The sequence below is a fragment of the Anomaloglossus baeobatrachus genome, chromosome 4 (genome assembly GCF_048569485.1).
Source record: "Anomaloglossus baeobatrachus isolate aAnoBae1 chromosome 4, aAnoBae1.hap1, whole genome shotgun sequence".
NCBI lineage: Eukaryota > Metazoa > Chordata > Amphibia > Anura > Aromobatidae > Anomaloglossus > Anomaloglossus baeobatrachus.
The window spans coordinates 260995813-261006157 of record NC_134356.1 but is presented as its reverse complement, the minus strand read 5'-3'; positions in this window follow the sequence as shown (position 1 = coordinate 261006157).

The window sequence follows — 10345 nt, the reverse complement described above, 5'->3', positions numbered from 1 at the left end:
CTCATACTCCAGCTCACTTTTTTGTTTTTATGTAGTTTTTTTGTATTCAGTACAAATAAGGTGTGGCCCCCTTCTCAGTGAGCTGGGCATTTCATTCTGTGCATCCCCTGACTGTGTGTCCTGTTGGGACCCGGTCACTCTCAGCCCTTAGCCATATTGAGGCCTATTTTAGACCCATGGTAAGGTTTTAATATTAGAGAGTGTAGGTACTATCCCAACTGGGTACACCTTGGCGTTGGTGGGATAGCTTTATGCTTTTTTTGATCAAAAAACAGTGTTTACTAAGTACCCTATGTTTATATGCACTATGCTTTTATTTAGTTACAGCAGGGTATGTTTTCACCATTTTTTTTCCTTGGTTTCTCTTTGTCTTATGGCCAGTGTGAACATGAGCTCACAAGCTCCATGTGTATCATCTCATACTCCAGCTCACTTTTTTGTTTTTATGTAGTTTTTTTGTATTCAGTACAAATAAGGTGTGGCCCCCTTCTCAGTGAGCTGGGCATTTCATTCTGTGCATCCCCTGACTGTGTGTCCTGTTGGGACCCGGTCACTCTCAGCCCTTAGCCATATTGAGGCCTATTTTAAACCCATGGTAAGGTTTTAATATTAGAGAGTGTAGGTACTATCCCAACTGGGTACACCTTGGCGTTGGTGGGATAGCTTTATGCTTCTTTTGATCAAAAAACAGTGTTTACTAAGTACCCTATGTTTATATGCACTATGCTTTTATTTAGTTACAGCAGGGTATGTTTTCACTATTTTTTTCCTTGGTTTCTCTTTGTCTTATGGCCAGTGTGAACATGAGCTCACAAGCTCCATGTGTATCATCTCATACTCCAGCTCACTTTTTTGTTTTTATGTAGTTTTTTTGTATTCAGTACAAATAGGGTGTGGCTCCCTTCTCAGTGAGCTGGGCATTTCATTCTGTGCATCCCCTGACTGTGTATCCTGTTGGGACCCGGTCACTCTCAGCTAGAGATGAGGGAACCGGTCCCGGTTCGGCTCGAGGTCGGCTCGCCGAACGGGGGGTCCCGTTCGAGTTCGGTTCGTCGAACGTTCGACGAACCAAACTCGAACGTATAGGCTAGAATGGGAGGCAATCACAAACACATAAAAATGCATTATAAATGTACACAAACAGTTAATAAACATTGCCATAACACTTACCGGTCCTCGCGATCCCTTCTGCACTCTGTCTCCTGCCGCTATTCCATCCGATGATCGCTGAATCCTCCCCGGTGACCTGCACTGCCAGCAGAGATGCAGGACCTATCGTGACGTCAAAATAGCCATGTGACCAGTCACGTGGCTATTATCTCATTGGCTACAGAGCTGGTCACATGACTATGACACGTCATGTAGGACCTGCGAGTGCATCTCTCTCGGTACACGGTGCACATATGTGTATCGCCGTGTACCGGCGACATGCTCTAGCACACGGTCGACTCCCCGTTCCGTTAGGGACCGGCTCACACAGGCCGGTCATTAACGGAGATCACCGCTGCCATAGCAACGCAGTTAGCGGGTGACATCACCGCTAACCGCGGCTCCGAGAGCACCGTTGCTATGGTAACGCGTCTGTCAGCATTACCGCTGTTACCGCTGACAGCCAGCAGTGATCACTCACGGAGTGAAGGCTGCACGCTGCTTCCCGATTGTAGTGAGGATTGTACTGAGGATGAGGTTCCCCAGCCCATGATGGGGCTGGTGAACCTCATCCTCACTACAATCGTCACCACTACTACACTAGTGAGGATTGTAGTGAGGATGAGATGCCTCAGCCCATGATGGGCTGGGGAACCACATCCTCACTACAATCGTCACTACTACTACACTAGAAAGAAAGAAGACAGAAGAGCAGGATCGTGGAGGGCTGACAGGGGGTAATAAAGATGGAGTCTCTAACGTGTCTGTGTATTTATTTCTATTAAAGTATTTTTTCTCTGTGTGGTGTTTTTTTTAACCCCTTATTGGAGATTCTTAATGGCCGGGTCAAACGTGCCTGACATTAAAAATCTCTGGCTTAATACTGGCTTGTAAAACAAAGCCAGTATTAACTCATGATTACCCAACAAGCCACCCGGCTCCAGGGCTGTTGGAAGAGTTGGATACAGCGCATGGCGCTTCTATGAGAGCGCCATTTTCTGTTACGGCTGCGGACTGAAATCCGCAGCAGAGGCGCCCAGAAACCTCGGGCTAACCTGTGCTGCGGATTCCAATCCCCAGCTGCCTAGTTGTACCCGGCTGGACACAAAAATGGGGCGAAGCCCACGTCATTTGTTTTTTAATTATTTCATGAAATAAGTGAAATAATTAAAAAAAACGGGCTTCCCTATATTTTTGGTTCCCAGCCGGGTACAAATAGGCAACTGGGGGTTGGAGGCAGCCGTACCTGGCTAGCATACAAAAATACGGCGAAGCCCACGTCATTTTTTTGGTGGGCAAAAAAATTCTGCATACAGTCCTGGATGGAGTATGCTGAGCCTTGCAGTTCTGCAGCTGCTGTCTGCTCTTCTCCATACAGATAGACAGCAGCTGCAGAACTACAAGGCTCAGCATACTCCATCCAGGACTGTATGCAGAAGTTTTTTGCCCCCTGAAAAAATTATGTGGGCTTTGCCATATTTTTGTATGCTAGCCAGGTACAGCAGGCAGGTACGGCTGCCCCCAACCCCCAGTTGCCTATTTGTACCCGGCTGGGAACCAAAAATAAAGGGAAGCCCTTTTTTTATTATTTCATGAATTTCATGAAATAATTAGAAAACAAATGACGTAGGCTTCGCCCCATTTTTGTGTCCAGCCAGGTACAACTAGGCAGCTGGGGATTGGAATCCGCAGCACAGGTTGGCCTGAGCTTTCTGGGCCCCACTGCTGCGAATTGCAGTCTGCAGTCACCTCAGAAAATGGCATTTTCATAGAAGCGCCATATTCTGGTGCTGTATCCAACTCTTCCAGCACCTGCCTGCTATACCTGGCTAGCATACAAAAATATGGCGAAGCTCACGTCCTTTTTTTGTAGTTTTTTGGCAAAAAAAATAAAAAATGCTTCCCTGGATTTTACATTGCCAGTGAAGGTAACACCAAGCAGTGGGGGTTAGCAGCCAGTAGCTGCTTGGATTACCCTTAGCTAGCAATACAAAAAATGCAGCGGGAGCCCATATATATTTTTTTTAATTATTTATTTAAATAACTAAAAATAAAATGGGCTTCCCTGTATTTTGATTGCTGGACATCACAGTGCTGTAAAAATAAATCTTTAAAAAAATGACGTAGCGCTCCGCGGTATTTTTGATTCTCAGCGCAGATAAAGCAGACAGCTATGGGTTGCCACCCCCATCTGCCTGCCGTTACCTTGGTTGGCAATCAAAATACAGGGAAGCCCATTAATTTTTTTTTATTTAAAAAATAGTTAAAAAAAAAAATGACGTTGGGTCCCCCCATTTTTGATAGCCAGCTAGGGTAAAGCAGACGGCTGTAGCCTGAAAACCACAGCTGGCAGCTTTACCGTGGTTGGGGATCCAATGTGGAGGTCCCCTCAGGCTCTTTTTTATAATTATTGCATAAAAATTAATAATTACACAATAAAAGTAGGGTCCCCCCCAAATTGGAACACCAGCCAAGGTAAAGCGGACAGCTGTGGTCTGGTATTCTCAGGGTGGGAAGGTCCATAGTTATTGGGCCTTCACAGCCTAAAAATAGCAGGCCGCAGGCACCCCAGACATGGCGCATCCACTAGATGCGCCAATCCTGGCGCTTCACCCCAGCTCATCCCGTGCCCTGGTGCAGTGGCAAACGGGGTAATAAATCGGGTTGATACTAGCTGTAAAGTAACCTGAGATCAAGCCCAGCAGTTTGTGATGTCATGGCGTCTATTAGATACTCAACATCATAAACTGTCAGTACTAACAAAAAAAAAAAAATCGACAAAAGAAATTTATTTGAAAAAACAGTCCCCAAAACATTTCCTCTTTCACCAATTTATTGTAAGAAAAAAAATAAAGGGGTCCCACGACGACTCTGGACCGTCTAGAATATGGGGGGGAGACACTCAGGGAACATATCCCCCATTTTCTAGGAGTGCGGACCCTTCATGTGAGGAGTGTGGGTGCAATGAATCTGCACTCACTCTTCTCGGGTCCACAGCAGCAGAGTCCATGTCGTAATGGTTGCTACCAAAGCTGCAATGCCCTGCTCATAAGGTAAGGGCATGCCTAATCAGGAGAACTACTGTAGAGGAAGCTCTGCTCACTGGTATTTAGGTGCTCAGAGGTAATAATAGAGAAAATTAGTGAGTAACCTCGGCACTCTAAATCTCCCAGACTAAGTCAGTAAGTCACAACGGATAGTAATGCAAAATCACTCTTTATTGGTCCGTATTAAGAAAAAAAAATTTTTCATAAGCATATATGTTTTTGTCCAAAACAAGTTACAAATGACGTTTCGGCCTGAGCCTTCGTCAGATTGGACTTATCTGCATGTAATCATGAAAAATGACAATAATCAGTATCACATAAGAGTGAGATAACAATAACATAAACTCGAACAATGTAGAGGTACAATTGGGATGCAGCAAAAAAATTGCAACACAGCAAGAAATGAAACACATGATACAAATGTCATAATACAGTACAAGGACAATATAGTAATGACAAATATGGGGTCAGAGTAGACTTAGACAGCTCTGGTACGAAAGAGATGTCAATCATAAAGTAACATGTGCAGTAGGTGTAGAGCTACAGTGTGCATGGCAGAGCTAATGGGTAGACCGACCATAGAAAAAGAATGGAGAAAAAGTGGAGAAAAAGTGGGGAAAAAGTGGAGAAAAAAATGTAGAAAAAATAGAGAAAAAGTGGAGAAAAAAATGGAAAAAAAGTAGAGAAAAAGTGGAGAAAAAGTGGAGAAAAAAATGGAGAAAAAGTGGAGAAAAAGTGGAGAAAAAAATGTAGAAAAAGTAGAGAAAAAGTGGAGAAAAAAATGGAAAAAAAGTAGAGAAAAAGTGGAGAAAAAGTGGAGAAAAAAATGGAGAAAAAGTGGAGAAAAAGTGGAGAAAAAGTGGAGAAAAAGTGGAGAAAAAGTGGAGAAAAAAAATGGAGAAAAAGTGGAGAAAAAGTGGAGAAAAAGTGGAGAAAAAGTGGAGAAAAAAATGGAGAAAAAGTGGAGAAAAAGTGGAGAAAAAGTGGAGAAAAAAATGTAGAAAAAGTAGAGAAAAAGTGGAGAAAAAAAGTAGAGAAAAAGTGGAGAAAAAGTGGAGAAAAAAAATGGAGAAAAAGTGGAGAAAAAAATGGAAAAAAAGTAGAGAAAAAGTGGAGAAAAAGTGGAGAAAAAGTGGAGAAAAAAAATGGAGAAAAAGTGGAGAAAAAGTGGAGAAAAAGTGGAGAAAAAAAATGGAGAAAAAGTGGAGAAAAAGTGGAGAAAAAGTGGAGAAAAAGTGGAGAAAAAGTGGAGAAAAAAATGTAGAAAAAGTAGAGAAAAAGTGGAGAAAAAAATGGAAAAAAAGTAGAGAAAAAGTGGAGAAAAAGTGGAGAAAAAAATGGAGAAAAAGTGGAGAAAAAATGGAGAAAAAGTGGAGAATAAGTGGAGAAAAAGTGGAGAAAAAAAATGGAGAAAAAGTGGAGAAAAAGTGGAGAAAAAGTGGAGAAAAAGTGGAGAAAAAGTGGAGAAAAAAAATGGAGAAAAAGTGGAGAAAAAGTGGAGAAAAAGTGGAGAAAAGGTGGAGAAAAAGTGGAGAAAAAAGTGGAGAAAAAGTGGAGAAAAAGTGGAGAAAAAGTGGAGAAAAAAATGTAGAAAAAGTAGAGAAAAAGTGGAGAAAAAAAGTAGAGAAAAAGTGGAGAAAAAGTGGAGAAAAAAAATGGAGAAAAAGTGGAGAAAAAAATGGAAAAAAAGTAGAGAAAAAGTGGAGAAAAAGTGGAGAAAAAGTGGAGAAAAAAAATAGAGAAAAAGTGGAGAAAAAGTGGAGAAAAAGTGGAGAAAAAAAATAGAGAAAAAGTGGAGAAAAAGTGGAGAAAAAGTGGAGAATAAGTGGAGAAAAAGTGGAGAAAAAAATGGAAAAAAGTAGAGAAAAAGTGGAGAAAAAAATGGAAAAAAGTAGAGAAAAAGTGGAGAAAAAGTGGAGAAAAAAATGGAAAAAAAGTAGAGAAAAAGTGGAGAAAAAGTGGAGAAAAAGTGGAGAAAAAGTGGAGAAAAAGTGGAGAAAAAAATGTAGAAAAAGTAGAGAAAAAGTGGAGAAAAAAATGGAAAAAAAGTAGAGAAAAAGTGGAGAAAAAAATGGAAAAAAAGTGGAGAAAAAAGTGGAGAAAAAGTGGAGAAAAAGTGGAGAAAAAATGGAAAAAAAGTGGAGAAAAAGTGGAGAAAAAGTGGAGCAAAAGTGGCGAAAAAGTGGAGAAAAAAATAAAAAAAAGTGGAGAAAAAGTGGAGAATAAGTGGAGAAAAAGTGGAGAAAAAAATGGAGAAAAAGTGGAGAAAAAGTGGAGAAAAAGTGGAGAAAAAATGTAGAAAAAGTGGAGAAAAAGTGGAGAAAAAGTGGAGAAAAAGTGGAGAAAAAGTGGAGAAAAAGTGGAGAAAAAGTGGAGAAAAAATGTAGAAAAAGTGGAGAAAAAATGTAGAAAAAGTGGAGAAAAAATGGAGAAAAAGTGGAGCTCCCTTTGGTGCCTTTCACGTGGCACTAAGGGGTGCTTATAGCTTTGTATTTAGCCAAAAAAATGAAAAAAAAATGACGTAGGGTTCCCCCTAGTTTTGTAGCCAGCTAGGGTAAAGCAGACGGCTGCAGCCTGCAGACCACAGCTGGCAACCTCACCTTGGCTGGTAATCCAAAACTGAGGGCACCCCACGCTGTTATTTTAAATTAAATAAATAATTTAAAAAAAAACACACGTAGGGGTCCCCCAAAATTGGATCACCAGCCAAGGTAAAGCAGACAGCTGGGGCCTGATATTCTCAGACTAGGGAGGTCCATGGTTATTGGACTCTCCCCAGCCTAAAAATAGCAGGCCGCAGCCGCCCCAGAAGTGGCGCATCCATTAGATGCGCCAATCCTGGTGCTTCGCCCCAGCTCATCCCGCGCCCTGGTGCGGAGGCAAACGGGGTAATATATGGGGTTAATACCAGATGTGTAATGTCACCTGGCATCAAGCCCTGGGGTTGGTGAGGTCAAGCGTCTATCAGATACCCGACATCCCCAACCCAGTCAGTAATAAAAAAAAAATAGACGACAAACACATTTTTATTTGAAAAAACACTCCCCAAAACATTCCCTCTTTAACCAATTTATTGGAATGAAAAACAAATCCAGGTCTGGTGTAATCCAAGGGGTTGCCATGATGATCCACACTGTCCCAGTCAATGAAGAGCAGGATGCTCCCCATTCAAGTTCAATGACCGGCGCCTTCCCCTCAAGTATCGCGAGAGGTCCGTGACGTCACCGCTAGTCAGTCTCGGGTCGGAAGCGAGAGGTGATGTGACAAGCGGCGGCCATGGAGGACAGTGACAGCGCTGAGGTCGGGATGGCGGGACTTCATCACCGCAGGTAAGCCGAGCGGGACCATGTGTGTGTGTGTGTGTGTATGTATGTATGTGTACATGCCGCGGGCAGGAGGGGGCGGAGCGAGCTGAGCGGGGAAGTGTGGGCTTCCTGCACGTAACTAAGATAAACATCGGGTTACTAATCAAAGTGCTTTGCTTGGATACCCGATGTTTATCTTGGTTACCAGCTTGTGGCAGGCTGCCAGCGATGGCTCCTGCTCACTGTAGCTGTAAAAAGCCCTGCTTTTTGCTGCTAGAACCGTTCTCGAACGTATCTAGAACTATCGAGCTTTTGCAAAAAGCTCGAGTTCTAGTTCGATCTCGAACAGCCCCAAAAATCACTCGAGCTTAGAACTGGAGAACCTCGAACCGTGAACCGCGCTCAACTCTACTCTCAGCCCTTAGCCATATTAAATATAAGAATAAGGCTGCACATCAAACTTAGATAATGGTATAATGCCTCAAGCATATGGAAAAATATTGGAATATACAATGAAAAATGCTACTTGCTAATTTGAACATGTGAATAATGAATTGCATACCTGCTATGAATATTAGGAAAAAGGAGATATTTAGCAATCGCATTGATCAATGTAACTGAGCCCCAAAACCTCGTCAAGGTATATCTCTATATTGGGGTCCCTAGCTCTGTGACCCTAACTGTGTGTCATCTCATTGCAATTAAAAACTGCTATGGGTGGAGAGGGGTAACTAAGGACTTTCTTATATAGGAGATGGAAAAAACATGGCCGAAAGGGGCGGAGCTGTGTTCACATTCAGAAAAAAAAAAAAAAAAAAAACTACATATAACTGAATAGGATAACTGAAGTGAGCACTAATATATATCTATGAGTGCAAGCCAAAAATACATACTATATATAAGAATAAGGCTGCACATCAAACTTAGATAATGGTATAATGCCTCAAGCATATGGAAAAATATTGGAATATACAATGAAAAATGCTACTTGCTAATTTGAACATGTGAATAATGAATTGCATACCTGCTATGAATATTAGGAAAAAGGAGATATTTAGCAATCGCATTGATCAATGTAACTGAGCCCCAAAACCTCGTCAAGGTATATCTCTATATTGGGGTCCCTAGCTCTGTGACCCTAACTGTGTGTCATCTCACTGCAATTAAAAACTGCTATGGGTGGAGAGGGGTAACTAAGGACTTTCTTATATAGGAGATGGAAAAAACATGGCCGAAAGGGGCGGAGCTGTGTTCACATTCAGAAAAAAAAAAACTACATATAACTGAATAGGATAACTGAAGTGAGCACTAATATATATATATGAGTGCAAGCCAAAAATACATACTATATATAAGAATAAGGCTGCACATCAAACTTAGATAATGGTATAATGCCTCAAGCATATGGAAAAATATTGGAATATACAATGAAAAATGCTACTTGCTAATTTGAACATGTGAATAATGAATTGCATACCTGCTATGAATATTAGGAAAAAGGAGATATTTAGCAATCGCATTGATCAATGTAACTGAGCCCCAAACCTCGTCAAGGTATATCTCTATATTGGGGTCCCTAGCTCTGTGACCCTAACTGTGTGTCATCTCATTGCAATTAAAAACTGCTATGGGTGGAGAGGGGTAACTAAGGACTTTCTTATATAGGAGATGGAAAAAACATGGCCGATGTGCAGCCTTATTCTTATATATAGTATGTATTTTTGGCTTGCACTCATATATATATATTAGTGCTCACTTCAGTTATCCTATTCAGTTATATGTAGTTTTTTTTTTTTTTCTGAATGTGAACACAGCTCCGCCCCTTTCGGCCATGTTTTTTCCATCTCCTATATAAGAAAGTCCTTAGTTACCCCTCTCCACCCATAGCAGTTTTTAATTGCAATGAGATGACACACAGTTAGGGTCACAGAGCTAGGGACCCCAATATAGAGATATACCTTGACGAGGTTTTGGGGCTCAGTTACATTGATCAATGCGATTGCTAAATATCTCCTTTTTCCTAATATTCATAGCAGGTATGCAATTCATTATTCACATGTTCAAATTAGCAAGTAGCATTTTTCATTGTATATTCCAATATTTTTCCATATGCTTGAGGCATTATACCATTATCTAAGTTTGATGTGCAGCCTTATTCTTATATATAGTATGTATTTTTGGCTTGCACTCATATATATATATTAGTGCTCACTTCAGTTATCCTATTCAGTTATACTTAGCCATATTGAGGCCTATTTTAGACCCATGGTAAGGTTTGAATATTAGAGAGTGTAGGTACTATCCCAACTGGGTATACCTTGGCGTTGGTGGGATAGCATTATGCTTTTTTTGATCAAAAAACAGTGTTTACTAAGTACCCTATGTTTATATGCACTATGCTTTTATTTAGTTATAGCAGGGTATGTTTTCACCATTTATTTTCCTTGGTTTCTCACTGTTGGAAATGAGTATAGTCTTTTTTTTTTTTACCTGGAGGAAATGAATATCCATTACAGAATTGCTGCATAAGCCTCATATTAGCATGAGCACTCAATCCAGACTGTGTGACAGCTGCAGCTTGTACTTTCCAATGTGACATCTCAGCAGCAGCATGGACATTGAGCAATTGATAGTGTTGTTTGTTTTGTGAAATTTGGTGACAGATTCCCCCCCCCACACACACACATAGATACACACAGACAGACACCATCTGTCTGGAAATCATGAAGAGGCCCCTAATATACATACATGAGATGGTCCGAGAATACCACTATTATCAGTTGCATTGCCCAATTTTTTTCTAATGTATATGAAGACACTCCTGAATTGTAGATGTTTTTATGT